Raw genomic sequence first — 16,488 nt, forward strand, 5'->3', positions numbered from 1 at the left:
GCTGGGCGGTGGGAGGAGGCCCTGAGAAGAGTTAATGCATCCTCGTCACGCGCTAGGCTTAGCCTTATTCAGTTTAAGGTGGTCCACAGGGCGCATACGACTGTGGCCTGGATGAGCAGCTTCTTTGAAGGGGCAGAGGATAGGTGTGGGCGGTGTGCGGGAGGGCCCGCGAAACATGTCCACGTGTTCTGGGTGTATCCAAAGCTTGGGGAATTCTGGCAGGGGTTTGCCGACATTATGTCGGATTTCCTGAAGGCGAAGGTGGTCCCGGGTCCAGAGGTGGCGATTTGTGGTGTGTCAGAAGACCCGGGAGACCAGGGAGTGAGAGAGGCCGATGTCTTGGCCTTTGCCTCCCAGGTAGCCCGGAGACAGATATTGTTAGAATGGAGGGACTTGGAGCCCCCGAAACCAGGGAGGGGGGGGGGGGGGGGGGCCTGGCAGGGTTCCTCAGCTGGAGAAGATAAAGTTAGCCTCGAGGGGCTCTGTGGAAGAGTTTGCCCGGAGGTGGCAGACGTGGTTAGGTAAGGTGCTCCGTGTTTTTCACTGTGCAACAATAAAGAAATGGAAAGATATACCCAAGTTGGGGTGACTTTGAGGAATTCTTGGAGATGATAGTGTTCCCATAATAAGAGGTTTTTTTTTAAATTACTTTTTCTGAGTTACAGAGCCAGGGCTCAGAGTGTGGTCAGGGGTAAACCCCTAATCCAGCTTCTTGCCTGCTCCAAAAACCACTTCAAATTCAAATTGAATCCAATTCATGGTCCCCACAAGGGAGACATACCAGACCTAAGCCAAAAGACTACTACACTTGATCTTAGCCAAAAGGCCGAGAAGCGATCACATAATAAGAGTTTGACAGTACTGAAGTAATAATATTGTTTTAACATTCCCATAATTGGCTAATAACGCAAGTAGGAGGGTTTTTTGTAGACTGTTTACACCAAATATGATCTTTCTCTGAATCACAGCCTTTCCTGAACCTTGACATTTACAGAAACGCCAGGCTCTGCTCTGTTTCCATCATTAACTAAAAGCTTTCCAGCACAACACTGACCATTCAAACGGCGACATCCCATGATAACACCCTGCAGTGAGAGACTGTGACCAATTGTGGGTAAGACAGTAGAGTAAGGGTCACCTGGCCTGAGTGACGATTCGGGACTCAGAGAGGGGGGTCACGCAGGGGGAGGAGTTCCCTCAGGCAGGAGGCGTTCCAGGACAAGGTGCAGACATGCTGCTGCTCTTCTAGATTGTTGTAAATAAACCCTTTGTTCTTCACTAATGAAGTCTCTGAAAGTGCCCCATTGCACAGACTGAGGGGGACAAGGGCAGAGAGTGTGCAACAGAGAGAAGGTCTGGAGAGAGATGCAGTGGTATTTGTCAAGGTTCATCCCGAGCAGCTCTGTGACACAGCACTCTGTGCTCTACGGACTGTTTCCAGGGGGGGACACCGAGACAAACATCAACTGCTGCTGGAAGGTCATCAACTCGGTGAAAGATGCTCTTTGGTCTGCCCGAAACTTGCTGATCTTCCAGTGCAAAGAGCTGTCCTCGACCGAGTGTTGCAGACTGGCACATTCCAAGGTCCAGGACTACGTGCTGAGGGACGCACTCAAGCTTGGGGCAGCTGCCGCCAAGGCGCAATGGGAAAAGACCACTGTGTAAGGTCTTACCAGCAAATGTACACCGAGGGGCGGGTAGCAGTGTAACCCCCCCTCGGTCTGGGTCATTAACACTCCAATGTATAAAAGAAACATGACAATGTAAATATTTAAGAAAGAATTGTAACGTAAAGAGCGATATGTGTGTACTGTTATCAAAATTGAATGGAAGAAAGTCAAGGGAAAGTGTAAACCTGATGGAAATGTACAGTCAAGACAATTCGAAATGTTCTGTAATGTTTATGATAGATTTTATGAATAAAGTATATTTTTTGTTAAAAAAAACGGAGAGACAGAGAGAGAAGGAGATACAGAAACGGAAACAATGCATAAAAGAGTGAATTACAAAGAATAAATTGCAAGAAACACTCAGCCCATCGTGTCTGCCCTGCTATTCTTTTTTTTAAATTTAGAGTACCCAATTCATTTTTTCCAATTAAGCGTCAATTTAGCATGGCCAATCCACCTACTCTGCACATCTTTGTGTTGTGGGGGCGAAACCCACGCAAACACAGGGAGAACGTGCAAACTCCACACGGACAGTGACCCAGAGCCGGGATCGAACCTGGGATCTCGGCGCCGTGAGGCAGCATTGCTAACCACTGCGCCACCGTGCTGCCCCAGCTATTCAAAAATATCATGCCTGATTTTCTACCTGAACTCCACTATCCCACAGAATCCCCACTCCCTTGATTCTGCTAGTTCACAAAAATCTGTCAGTCACAGTCTTGAATGTGATCAATGGTCAGCAGCTCTCTGGCTCGAGAATTCCACAGTGGTTCCATTGTCTTTTTGTAAATAGAGGAGGGAAGGGAGGGGGGGGAGGAGAGGGGGGGTGGGGAAGGAAGGGGGGGGTTCCATGTCCAAAAGCAGCAGCTGTCAAGCGAATTCAAATTACCCTTGTGCAGCCTGAAGCCTTAGCTAGCCGTCCTGCACCAGGAGGTATGTCTGCAACAGGCTCCATATTGCCCTCCTCCACATCCGGTGGCAAGTCATCTTCCGGGTGAATGCTCGGTCCATACTGAAGGGAACAGTTGTGCACAACACACTACAACTGTCGAGAGTTTTATCTTCACTGTTAAGGCAGTGCGGCAGTTAGAGTTCAGCTTCAGGTCTCAATTCAACGTTTCACAAAGGCTTCCTTTTGTTTCCTTGCTGGAGCGCAGTCTCCTGGCACACATCTCCCCTGACATCATTTCATACGATGTCCTTTGTCTGTACACTCTAAGGGGTGGGTAATTGATTCAATTCCTCACCAGGCAGACATGTAGCCTGATTCCAGGTTTTGAATCTGCACTGGATTCTGCAATACCTGTCAGAGAGATAGTTCACATTAGCCTACAGGGGGCTTGCATACCTCAACTAAGACATTAAACGTCGTTAAAGCACTTGAAGTCATCGCTGAGGCTTGTAAGGATGAAAATTACATCAGGCAGGCACTTAAGAATACAGCTTAATATACATTGCAAAATCCAAATGTACTTTAGCTCCACGTCAGCTGGGAGGACAGGTACGCTAACATCAGCGTCCTTGAAGGCGCCAAGAGCATCAGCATTGAGGCCATGATCATCCGAAACCAAATCTGCTGGGCCGGCCATGTGCTAAGGATGTCAGAGACCCGACTGCCAAAGCAAATCTTCTTTACCCAGCTAAAGGAAGGCTCCAGAACAAGAGGAGGAGAAAGGAAGCTCTTCAAAGACACCCTGAAGAAATGTCACATACACATCACGCCTGGGTGTGAGAGTTTGGTGGAGACAGGACCATTAAATAGTTTTAAGGCAGAGGTCGATAGATTCTTGACTAACAAGGGAGTTAAAGGTTATTGGGGGGGAGGCAGGAATGTGGAGCTGAGGCCACAATGTAAAGGCCCTTCCTGTTGTTTCCCTTATTTCCTATTTATTTTACTTTGTTGTTATTGTTTTTGACCATAAGACACAGGATCAGAATTAGACCATTCGGCCCATAGGGTCTTCTCCACCATTCACCATGGCTGGTATGTTTCTCATCCCCATTCTCCTGCCCTCTCCACATAACCCCTGCTCCCCTTATTAATCAAGCACCTATCTATCTCTGTCTTAAAGAGCCCCCACTCACCTCCTCGGCATCCCCCCTACCCCGCAGCACCTCCTCCCTCCCCACCCTCAGCAATAGTTAGAATCAGTATCAGTGCACTGAGAGTCTCTGAGTTGGATAGTGTGTTGGGTCTGGGTTTGGGTCTGGGGTCCAGGTTCTAATCCGGGTTCGGGGTCCGGGTCCAGGTTTGGTGTCCAGGTTCAGGGTTTGGGGTTCGGGTCCGGGTTTGGTCCGGGTTTGGGGTCCCGATGCGGGTTTGAGTTCAGGTCAGGGCCCGGGTCCGATTCGGGCGGTTACCTCCCCGGTATTGCAGCGAGTTCAGTTGCCGCTCTGCACATGCGGGAGCTCCGGGCACCATTCCCCAGCGGTCCATGGATCTTTAATGAGACATATGTTTAAGTCAAGCAGGGGAAGTGAAGAACTCAAAAGTTGCAAAATAGAACGCTGTGCTACGAAGATTTAGATTTTGAACAGAAGAGCTTAGACTTTATGGCACCCAAGAGACTGGAGGGATTTGATTCGATTGGTTGGCTGGTGGCCAATGGATTGGCCATGGGACCGTATTCTGCCAGCGACAGACAGCGATTGGGTTCTGCCAGGTGGGGGTTTTCAGAGGAGCCAGTAGAGAAAGCTCCCGGACACTGAGAGGAGACTCAGCAACACTGTATGTTGCTCTCTCTCTCTTTCACATGTTTCCTGCCTGCTGATTCTGAGTCTGCAGAGAATCTTGAGACCCCGCTGAGTCTATAATGAAAACCATTTCAGACTGAAAGTAAAGACATCATCCAACTGGAGGCCTAGTCAGAAGATAACTATAAGATATCCATTTGAAACAAAGGGCGCGATTTATCATAGAATTTACATTGCAGAAGGAGGCCATCTGGCCCATCGAGTCTGCACCAACCCTTGGAAAGAACACCCTACTTAAGCCCACACCCTATCCCCATAACCCAGTAACCCTACCTAACCTTTTTTGGACACTAAGGACAATTTATCATGGCCAGTCCACCCAACCTGCACATCTTTGGACTGTGGGAGGAAACCGGAGCGCCCGGAGGAAACCCACAGCAGACACGGGGAGAACGTGCAGACTCCGCACAGACAGTGACCCAAGCCGGGGATCGAACCTGGGACCCTGGTGCTGTGAAGCAGCTGTGCTAACCACTGTGCTACCGTGCTGCCCGATTCAGCAGACACAAGTTAAAATCTGTTCTGTGTGTGTTTCTTGGCTCCTGCAGCGCAGAGATTCACCCCGCTATTCACCGGGCCTTTGCCGGTTTTTTGGCCTTGGGGAGTTTCTTCCTGCTGAGGCCACACTATATTTGATTTCCTGCTGGCAAGCTGAAGAGGCGCCATTTTGTCCAGCAACCCTGATCTCTTCACCCCCTCCCCCCCTTTCAGGCCCCCCCCTCCCCCCACTTTTTTGACCTCTCCCCTTCAGCCCCCCAATCTTGTTGAGGCCTCTGGAGTCGCCCCTCACCCCCCTCGAATGGGCAAGGTTCACTGGGCCCGACCCATTGAGCCAACCTGGCACCCTGGCACTGCCAGCCTTGCACCCCGGCAGTGCCACCCGGGTATCATAGCAGTTCCAGATCACCCAGGAGTCTCTAAAGGCCAACGAGGCCCCACAAAATACCGCCATGCCTGGTCCACGTTTGTGGAAACCAGCGTTAAACAACGCCCTGGTGAGATCTCGCGTGGCTGTTGACTCTCGAGCACCGGGTGTGTAAGGCGCCCGGGTAAATAAGCGGGCTCAGCGCAATCGCTCAATCGCGCCAAGAAACTTTTATCCTTTTACTTTTAGTATTATTTTTCACACCCCTCTTTCCCCTTTGTGTTTGTGTGTCTTGTTTGTGCGTAGAGGGTGGGAACAGATAAAGTGGGGAGGGACTTAGAACTTAGATAATAGTTAACCAGCTGTATTTTTTACCTATTTCATTAAAGTTATTGTTATTAATAAAAGTTAGGTGTGCTTAAATTTACAAACCATGGGCGGGATTCTCCCGTACCCGGCGGGGCGGGGGGCCCCGGTGGGACGGAGTGGCGGGAACCACTCCGGCGCCTGGCCGCCCCAAAGGTGCGGATTCCTCCGCACCTTCAGGGGCTAGGCCCCACCCCGGAGTGGTTGGCACCCCGCCGGCTGGCATGGAGGGCCTTTGGCGCCGCGCCAGCCGGGGCGGAAGGGACTCGGCAGGCCGGCGTGGGTCCGCGCATGCGCGGGTGCGTCAGCGTCTGCTGACATCATCCTCGCGCATGCGCAGGGGGGGTTCACATACACATCGGCCATCGCGGAGGCTTACACGGCCGGCGCGTAGGAATAGAATGCCCCCACGGCACAGGCCCGCCGGCGGATCAGTGGGCCCCGATCGCGGGCCAGCCACCGTGGGGGCACCCCCCCGGGGCCAGATCGCCCCGCGCCCCCCCAGGACCCCGGAGCCCGCCCGTGCCGCCAAGTCCCGCCGGTAAGGGACCAACTTCAATTTACACCGGCAGGACCTGCATAGAACGGGCAGGACTTCGGCCCATCGCGGGCCGGAGAATCGCCGGGGGGGAGCCCGCCGACCGGCGCAACGCGATTCCCGCCCCCGCCAAATCTCCGGCGCCGGAGATTTCGGCAGCCGGCGGGGGTGGGATTCACGCCGCCCCCCCCGGCGATTCTCCGACCCGGCCCGGGGGGCGGGGTCGGGAAATCCCGCCCCTTTTTTTTGTTTTTATTTTTGAATTTAGAGTACCCAATTCATATTTTCCAATGAAGGGGCGATTTAGCGTGGCCAATCCATCTAGCCTGCACATCTTAGGGCTGTGGGGGCGAAACACACACAAACACGGGGAGAATGTGCAAACTCCTCACAGAGCGGGACCCAGAGCCGGGATCGAACCGGGGACCTCGGCACCATGAGGCAGCAGTGCTGACCTCTGTGCCACTGTGCTGCCCCAAATTTACAAACTTGGTGTCTGTAGTCATTGAGAAGCCACAGACTTTGGGTATTTTTTAAATGAAGAGTTAATTTGAACTGTGTTGCGACTCCAGGTCAGGTGAGGCTGAAATTGACCGCGCAGGGTGTTGTAACAACAATCAGGTCTTATCAATTGGCGAAGCAGACTCAAGGGGCCAAATGGCCGACTCCTGCAGCTAAACACCTCTGTAACCAATCATGAGTCTGCATCTTCAGAAGGGGAGCAAGGAATGATATCACCTGCGAATGATACAAATGATACAACCTCAACCTCTGCCTCAAACACTACCCGACTGACGTACTTAGCTCATTTTTTTTCTCTCTGACAATGTAAAAGTGAATTTTATTCTCACTGAGCAGCTGCCTGGAAGCGATCCAGAACATTGCTGGGTTTGAGAACTTCAGATGTTTTGTCATTCCTGCAGGAGTTGAAAATTTCACACGCATCCTGACCTTGGGACATGAATCATTTCATTTTTCCATATTTTCCCTGGGTCAGTGACTTCCAATGAATGAAATTTGAGTCTGGGAGGAGCCCATTGATTCGTGTGGCTTTGGTATGGTCACATTGTTTTGATGCTTTCGACCCGCGTGAAGGAATGTGAAGGGCGTTCAAACTCTTTGTTTGTGTGTGTGTGTCTCATTTGTCTGAGAAAAGACAGAAGATGCCACATTGGTGGCCCTCCGTCGCCAATCAGCAAATCCTGATCTCTGCCCAATCAACGTTCTTGGCAAGTCTGAAAAAAAATTCTTTCATCCCTGTTATCTTCAGATAGGGCTCCATGGCGCTATAGCTAAACCGCAGCCCTGTCTGCTCCCAGGTGGATGTACACGATCCTGTGAGTTCTCATGCTGCCTTGGCGGATATCCCTTGCCTCAACCAGCATTATCAACTGGTCTTTTACCCTGCCACTATCTGTGGGATCCTGCTGTGCTTAGACTGTCTGCCGCATTTCCCTGCACTGGCGACAGTGGCTGCACTTCCAAAGTGCCTCATTGGCTATAAATTGGCATGTTCATTGGCTGTGTAAATGTAAATGCAAGTTTTTTGGCCAGCTCGCTCTGCTTGCCATATTCCATGCATAAACCTGGTGTCGGGTGCCAGGCAGGCTAAATGTCAGTTACCAATCTTGAGGTTAATTCTGTCCTCACCTGGTGGTTACCCAACAACAGCAACCCAACTGATCTCGCTCCTGCCTGACCCAGGCAGCTGAATCCATCTGCGACATCTGACCTGACCGCCCAGTGTGAGGGTAAGTAGCAGCTTTGAGACTCATAGCAAGAACAAGCTTTCCACATGAACAGCATCTTTATGTCGCGAGCCTGCCAACTCCTCATAACCTTCTTGCATTAACTCCCTACCTAATCTATTCTCAAATGTTTTTTTTTAAATTTAGAGTATCCAATTCTTTTTTTCCCCCCAAAATAAGGGGCAATTTAGCATGGCCCTACGCTGCACATCTTTTTTTTTGGGGTTGCGGGGGAGAATGTGAAAACTCCACGCGGACAGTGACCCAGAGCCGGGATCGAACCTGGGATTTTGGCACCGTGAGGCAGCAGTGCTAACCACTGCGCCACCGTGCTGCCCTTACAGTTGTATTTATTCATGCCAGGCCGCATCCCAGTCAACCTGTGACATACCCTCTTTCTCTAATGCCTCACCATTTTTCCAATGGCATCCAGCTCCTAACTGTACAGAGACCTCTGATTGTGATCTTAACTCACTTTTATACAGCACCTTAACATAGTAAAAAGCATATGCCACACCACTTCATCATAGAATTTACAGTGCAGAAGGAGGCCACCCGGCCCATCGAGTCTGCACCGGCTCCTGGAAAGAGCACCCTACCCAAGGTCAACACCTCCACCCTATCCCCACAACCCAGTAACCCCACCCAACACTAAGGACAATTTTGGACACTAAGGGCAATTTATCACAGACAATCCACCTAACCTGCACATCTTTGGACTGTGGGAGGAAACCGGAGCACCCAGATGAAACCCACGCACACACGGGGAGGACATGCAGACGTGCAGACTCCGCACAGATAGTGAACCAAGCCGGAATCGAACCTGGGAGCAATTGTGCTATCCCCAATGCTACCGTGCTGCCCTACACAGAAGCAGTTATCAAATTTGATACCAAGACACAAAGAGATATTAGGGCGTTCGGCCAGAGTTATGTCATAAGGAGTGCCTTAACGGAGGAGAGAGCACGGAGAGGCAGAAATGTATTCATAGAGTCTTAGAGATCTACACGCTACAGGACAGAAAAGGCCTTTCAGCCCATTGCATCTGCTGTAGTCAAAAACAACCACCTAATTATTCTAATCCCAATTTGCAGCACTTGGCCCATAGTCTTAGCTGCCTTGGCATCGCAAAAGCACATCTAAATTCTTCTTAGATGTTATGAGGGTCTCTGCCTCCCTTTCAGGCAATGAGTTCTATACTCTCAGCAGCCGCTGGGCGAAAAATGTTTCTCCTCACATCCCCTCTAAACTTCCTGCCCCTTACCTTAAATCTCTGCCCCCTGGTCTACTCTATCTGTGCCCCTCATACTTTTATACATCTCAATTATGTTCCCCCTCGGTCTCTCTGCTCCTAGGAAAACAACCCCAGTCTATCCAATCCCTCATCATAACTAAAACCCTCGGAGTGGCTTGTGGCGCAGTGCTTAGCACTGGGACTGTGGCGCTGAGTTCAAATCCCAGCCCTGGATCACTGTCCATGTGGGGTTTGCACATTCTCCCCATGTCTGTGTGGGTTTCACCCCCACAACCCAAAGACTTGCAGGGTAGGTGGATTGGCCACGCTAAACTGCCCTTTAATTGGAAAAACAAAATAATTGTGTACTCTAAATTTATTTAAAAAATAAATACATAAAACTCTCCAGCCCAGGCAACATCCTGGTAAACCTTCTCTGCACCCTTTTCAGGGCTATCACATCCCTCCGATAATGTGGATCGCAGAAGTGCACACAACCGTGGCCTAACCAACATTTTATACAGTTCCAGCGTAACCTCCCTACTCTTAAACTCTATGCCTCGGCTAATAAAGGTAAATATACCATGGGCGGGATTCTCCCAGCCCGGGGCCAGGGCCGGAGAATCCCCGCAACCAGGCCACACCGCCCCAACCCGGCAAGAGATTCTCTGCCGAGTGGAGAAGTGGCGCCATTGGCCGCGGCGCCGGTCGCGGGCCTCCGTACTCGGCCGGGTCGCCGATTCTCCCAGGGGGGGGGATCCGACCCCCGGGGGGGGGGGGGCCTCCGATGGGGCCTGGCCCGCGATCGGGCAGGGGTCCTCCCTCAGTTCAACGGATCCTTTCACCCACCACCAGTCTCCTTCCTCTACCTGGATCCCACCCTTTGGTCTCCTAACTGCTCTTGATCTTTTCTACTGGCGCAACATCGACCATCTCAATTTCTCTGCCTCTCTGGCCCACTCTAACCTGTCCCTTTCTGATCATGCTGTGCTCTGTTCTCTTAGTGGGCAGCACAGTAGCACAGTTGCTTCACAGCTCCAGGGTCCCAGGTTCGATTCCCGGCTTGGGTCACTGTCGGTGCGGAGTCTGCACGTTCTCCCCGTGTCTGCGTGGGTTTCCTCCGGGTGCTCCGGTTTCCTCCTACAAGTCACTGTTGGGTGAATTGGACATTCTGAATTCTCCCTCTGTGTACCCGAACAGGCGCCGGAGTGTGGCGACTAGGGGAATTTCACAGTAACTTAATTGCAGTGTTAATGTAAGCCTACTTGTGACAATAAAGATTATTATTAATAGTACAACCTTGACTGTTATCAAACTTGCTGTAAAGGTTGGGGTTGTTGTTTGATGTATTGACCTCTACCTCGCAGAGGCTGAGTGCTAACTCTCAGACACTTACTACTATCGCCCCCTGCACCACAACCCCACCAGCGAACATCAAGCTATTGTTTCCTGGATGGTCACTGACCTCATCGCCTTTGAAGATCTTCCCTCCACAGCTCCCGAGCCCACATTCCCCACTTCTACCTTTCCCGATTGAAGGAATTAATAAACTAATCCTTGCATTTAGATAGAAACTTGTCCTCTCCTTGCAGCCCATGTTGACCGTGTAGGCCGTGGGTTATCCTGTAGGCATTGGGAAGTGAACTTTGTTTCTGTATATTGTTCAACAAGTACAGCCATGCCTCTCGCTGACGAGATTTTTTTAAAAATCAATTTTGCTTTGACAATTAGTCATTGTATAGGTGTCATCGATCGAGGGGGAGATAATTTCTAAGGCAGACAAATTGATAAGAGAGCGGAGGGCTCGCTGGGGCCAAGCGCTCAGCTCTGTTGAGACCTAGGTTCAAAGTATATAAAGCGGATTAAAGCCCCAAATACTAAACTCCTAGATCCCAAAGCAAAGATCTTTTTCATTTCATTTGTCCCTTGGCTCTGGTGTTTTACCACCGAATAAGAGCTGTGAATAATTCTCTCTGCTTTCTCTCGGCTGCGTTGGTTTTGAAGCTGATAGTGACCCCAGCTCTCCTCCCACCCCTGCCTCCCATCAGCACCTTGGCTGAGATAAGCCAATCCATTGCAAAGCTGGGATCTTGCTGATCCGGGACGCTCCATTGCACAGGGTGTTTACAGATTCACACCGCCACACTGTTTGTGTCGTGGGAGCTCACAAAACCCTCTTGTTAACCCATGCCCCCCCACTCTCCAAACCCCCTGCGAGCTCTGGCCATGAGCTGTACACTTTTGAGGCCTGTCGGAATGATAACGTGAGGATCCTCACGCTATTTTCATCCAGCACTTGCCCCAGGGTACACATAGGTACAAAAACAATGACATCACCATCCTGCCAGACTGCTGATCAACTTGTGAATCCTTCACACTGCGCTCTCTAAGGAAAAGAACGCAAAGCAACGAAAGCAAACACATGGCATCATTTTAGTCCCCGGTTTCACCTCTTCTCCCACTGGTGTGCTCAATGAGTTGAGCGAGCGAGTGAGGAGAAGGGAATTTCTGTTTCGACAGCATCCGCCTCCCCAAAGAAACATTGAAGAACCCAGGTGTCATCGTGTTTTGAAGGTTTTTGATTGACCGGGAATGAAGTTAATGGTGATTAAGGTGAAGAGAATAACTCATCCTGCGCACAACATGGGAACAGGAAGAGGCCATTCGGCCCCTCTATCCTATTTCTGCTCCCCTTTGTGTGAAGAAGTGCTTCCTGATATCACCCCTGAATGGCCTGGCTCTCATTTTAAGGTTCCACCCCCGTTGTTCTGGATTCCCTCAATCAGAGGAAATCCCACTTATCAACCCTTTCTACCACATTGACCAGCTGCAGGGTCGATACCATTGTTTTGACAAAGGGTCATCTGGACTCGAAACGTTAGCTCTTTTCTCTCCCTGCAGATGCTGCCGGACCTGCTGAGATTGTCCAGCATTTTATTTTTGGTTTCGATACCATTGCTGCCTTGCTGTTGGCAGATACCAGGATCAAAACCAACACCCCCCCCAGCTTACACAGAATGCTGCTCAAAGAGTTTCTGCCTTCAAGTTCCATATCCCTCAGCGTTGAAGACAAGACTCATCGCATTTCTCCTACGCGAGCATCCATTCAATACTTCTCTTTTCCAGGATGGCATGTGGTGCAGTGGTTAGCACTGGGACTGCAGCACTGAGGACCCAGGTTCAAATCCCGGCCCTGGGTCACTGTCCGTGTGGAGTTTGCACATTCTCCCCATGTCTGCGTGGGTTTTGATGTGTTGGGTGCTCTGGATCCGTGGAACACATACAGGCCACCAACACTTAAAATAGTACAACACGATTTTATTAAGTTAGAAACTATTGAACATATTTTCACTGTGGGTTAACACGATGTTAGATTAAACTAAAGACCTATGCCTGTCCTAACCAGTCTATGCACTCAGCACATGGTGAGAATCTGTGCTGTAAACTGTAAGCTCTGTCCTTCTGAGAATCTGCACCCCGAATGAGCGGGAACTCTGATGCCCCCTGTCTATATAGTGAGTGTGCCCTAACTGGTGATTGGCTGTGGTGTTGTGTGTGTTGATTGGTCTTGCTGTGTGTCCATCAGTTTGTGTGTCTGCACCATGATATACTGGTGTATATTGTGACATCCCCCCTTTTATAAAAAATGTATGTGTGTAGCAATAAATAATGTATGTGTGTAGCAATAAATAATGTATGGTGAGAATCTTCCCAACTACGTGTGGGGTGCGAAGACATATTTACAGGACTACGTACATGAGAACTAAGCTATTTACATGGGAAGGTGCCTGGTGCAGAGAAGCAGTATGCAACAAGAGTAACGAGATCAACACAATATACAAACCAGGGAAACGATCAAACAAAGCAACAAAACAATTCAGAGAGTCCATAAATTCGAAAAATTCATAAATTTAGTCTCTGAGGTGGGCGACGAATTCTGGTTGACCGCCTCAAGGGTGGGTCGAGAGCCGCCGGTTCAGGAGCGGGCTGGACTGCGTCAAAGTCAGGGGGAGGCAGAGTGACAGGGAGCTCTGCCCATTGGCTGGTTAAGCTCACTGGGCTAAATTGCTGGCTTTTAAAGCAGACCAAGGCAGGACAGCAGCACGGTTCAATTCCCGTACCAGCCTCCCCGAACAGGCGCCGGAATGTGGCGACTAGGGGCTTTTCACAGTAACTTCATTGAAGCCTACTCGTGACAATAAGCGATTTTCATTTCATAAGCATCGTCCATGGCAGGGCCAGCAGGAGGGCGAGGCGACACTGGAGGTTCACGTGATGAGCGTGGAACGAGATGAAGGGCGCGTTGATTGCGGCGCAGAATAGAGCCATCCAGTAGATGAACCAGGAACCAGTGGGGGGCCACCTGCCGAAGGACAACAGCGGTTGCAGACCAGCCACCATCCGGAAGAGGGATGCGGACGTTGTCATCTTGAACCAGAGCAGGGAGATCAGCTGCACGGGAGTCATGAGCCGCCTTGTGCTGTGCACGAGACAGCTGCATCCGGCAAAGGGCCGGAACGTGGTCGACGTCTGGGACATGGATGGACGGCACCGTCGTCCTCAGTGTGCGACTCATGAGTAACTGGGCTGGCGACAGGCCAGTGGACAGTGGGGCAGAGCGATAGGCCAGCAAGGCAAGGTAGAAATCAGACCCAGCATCGGCAGCCTTGCATAGGAGCCGTTTGACGATATGTACTCCCTTCTCTGCTTTGCCGTTGGATTGGGGGTACAGGGGACTGGACGTCACATGGGCAAAATTGTACCCCCTGGCAAAGTTGGACCATTCTTGGCTGGCGAAGCAGGGGCCATTGTCCGACATAACCGTGAGCGGGATGCCGGGTCGAGCAAAGGTTTCTTTACATGCACGAATGACTGCAGACGAGGTGAGGTCGTGCAACCGTATCACCTCTGGGTAATTCGAAAAGTAGTCCACGATTAGGACATAGTCTCTACCCAGTGCGTGGAACAGGTCGATGCCCACCTTGGTCCATGGTGACGTGACCACCTCATGGGGCTACAGGGTCTCACGTGGTTGGGCCAGCTGGAAGCACTGACAAGTGGGGCAGTTGAGCTCTGTGTTGGCTATGTCCTCATTAATGCCGGGCCAGTACACTGCCTCTTAGCCCGTCGGCGGCACTTTTCCACGCCAAGGTGGCCCTTGTGTAGTTGTTCCAGGACAAGCTGGCGCATGCTATGCGGGATGACAATGCGGTCCAGTTTTAGAAGAACCCCGTCTACTACCGCCAGATCATCTCTGACATTATAGAATTGAGGGCATTGGCCCTTGGGCTGTTTAGCACAGGGCTAAATCGCTGGCTTTGAAAGCAAACCAAGGCAGGCCAGCAGCACGGTTCAATTCCCGTAACAGCCTCCCTGAACAGGCGCCGGAATGTGGCGACTAGGGGCTTTTCACAGTAACTTAATTGAAGCCTACTTGTGACAATAAGCGATTTTCACTTCATTCATTTCATTTCATTTCATTGAGCCACCCGTCCGTTAGGTGGCGCATGACACGCTGCAGCAAGGGGTCAGCCGTCGTCTCGCGGCGAATTTGGACGAGGCGTTCATCCGAGGCAGGTAGATTGGAGGCCGCGAAAGCCACATGGGCGTCAACCTGGCAGACAAATCCCGCTGGGTCACATGGATTGTTGACTGCCCTGGAGAGAGCGTCAGCAATGATGAGGTCCTTGCCTGGGGTGTATACCAGCTGGAAGTCGTATCGCCGGAGCTTGAGAAGAATACGCTGGAGGCGAGGCGTCATGTCGTTCAAGTCTTTCTGTATTATATTGACCAGTGGGCGATGGTCGGTCTCGACGGTGAATTGAGGAAGTCCGTAGACATAATCGTGATACTTATCCACACCGGTCAGAAGGCCCAGGCACTCCTTTTCTATTTGCGCGTAAGCTGCTCCGGTGGGGTCATCGCACATGACGCATATGCAACGGGGGCCCATGATGAGGCCTCATCATGTTGAAGGAGCACTGCCCCAATGCCGGATTGACTGGCATCGGTCAAAATTTTGGTCTCCTTTGCTGGATCAAAGAAAGCTAAGACCGGGGCCGTGGTCAGTTTTGCCTTGAGTTCTCTCCATTCGCGCTCGTAGACAGGGAGCCATTGGAAGTCTGTCACCTTCCTGACCAAGTTCCTGAGAGCAGTGGCATGAGAGGCGAGGTTAGGGATGAATTTCCCTAAAAAATTGACCATGCCCAGAAATCGGAGGACCGCTTTCTTGTCCTCTGGTGTTTTCATAGCTGTGATGGCAGCTACCTTGTCTGCATCCGGCTGCACACCCAATTGGGAGATGTGGTCCCCGAGGAACTTGAGTTCTGTCTGACCAAAAGCGGATTTGGCCCTGTTGAGGCGGAGGCCATGCTCATGTATACGTCTGAATACGCGCTGGAGGCGACTAACATGCTCCTGCGGGGTGGTGGACCAAATTATTATGTCATCGACATAGACGCGAACACCTTCAATACCATCCATCATTTGTTCCATAATACAAAGTACAAAGAACAAAGAAATGTACAGCACAGGAACAGGCCCTTCGGCCCTCCAAGCCCGTGCCGACCATGCTGCCCGACTAAACTACAATCTTCTACACTTCCTGGGTCCGTATCCCTCTATTCCCATCCTATTCATGTATTTGTCAAGATGCCCCTTAAATGTCACTATCGTCCCTGCTTCCACCACCTCCTCCGGTAGCGAGTTCCAATAATCCTTTGGAACACTTCTGATGCAGAGATGATCCCAAACGGCATCCTATTGTAACAATATCTGCCAAAGGGGGTATTAAATGTGCAAAGTTACCTGCTGGATTTATCGAGCTGGATTTGCCAGAATCCTTTTGAGGCGTCGAGTTTGGTGAAGAGCTTGGCGCGAGCCATCTCACATGTGAGCTCTTCGCGATTGGGAATTGGATAATGCTCTCTCATAATATTGCAATTTAGATCCTTGGGATCAATGCAAATTCTCAATTCGCCGGAAGGCTTTTTCACACATACCATGGAACTGACCCAGTCGGTCGGTTCCGTGACTTTGGAAATCACTCCTTGGTTCTGGAGGTCCTGCAGCTGCTGCTTGAGGCGGTCCTTAAGGGGTGCTGGGACCCTGCGAGGTGTGTGCACCACAGGCGTGGCATTCAGTTTTAATAAAATCTTGTAGGTGTACGGGAGCGTGCCCATGCCCTCGAAGACGTCATGGTACTGGTTGATAATGGTGTCGAGCTGCGCCCTGAAGTCAGTGTCCTGAAAGGCAGACGCGTCAGCAGGAGAGAGAGTGAACTCTCTGAACTAGGTTCAATAGCTTGCATGCCT

At 50.9% G+C, this 16,488-nt stretch overlaps 1 non-coding gene across 1 annotated transcript; it reads right to left on the minus strand.

Annotated features, from left to right (window-relative positions):
- Window positions 1-646: 646 nt before the first annotated feature.
- Window positions 647-838, minus strand: LOC140395783 (U2 spliceosomal RNA). The gene has a single exon (XR_011936296.1). It is a non-coding gene; the product is annotated as a U2 spliceosomal RNA (small nuclear RNA).
- Window positions 839-16,488: the final 15,650 nt, after the last annotated feature.

Source organism: Scyliorhinus torazame, chromosome 18 (assembly GCF_047496885.1).
Source record: "Scyliorhinus torazame isolate Kashiwa2021f chromosome 18, sScyTor2.1, whole genome shotgun sequence".
Classification (NCBI taxonomy): Eukaryota; Metazoa; Chordata; class Chondrichthyes; order Carcharhiniformes; family Scyliorhinidae; genus Scyliorhinus; species Scyliorhinus torazame.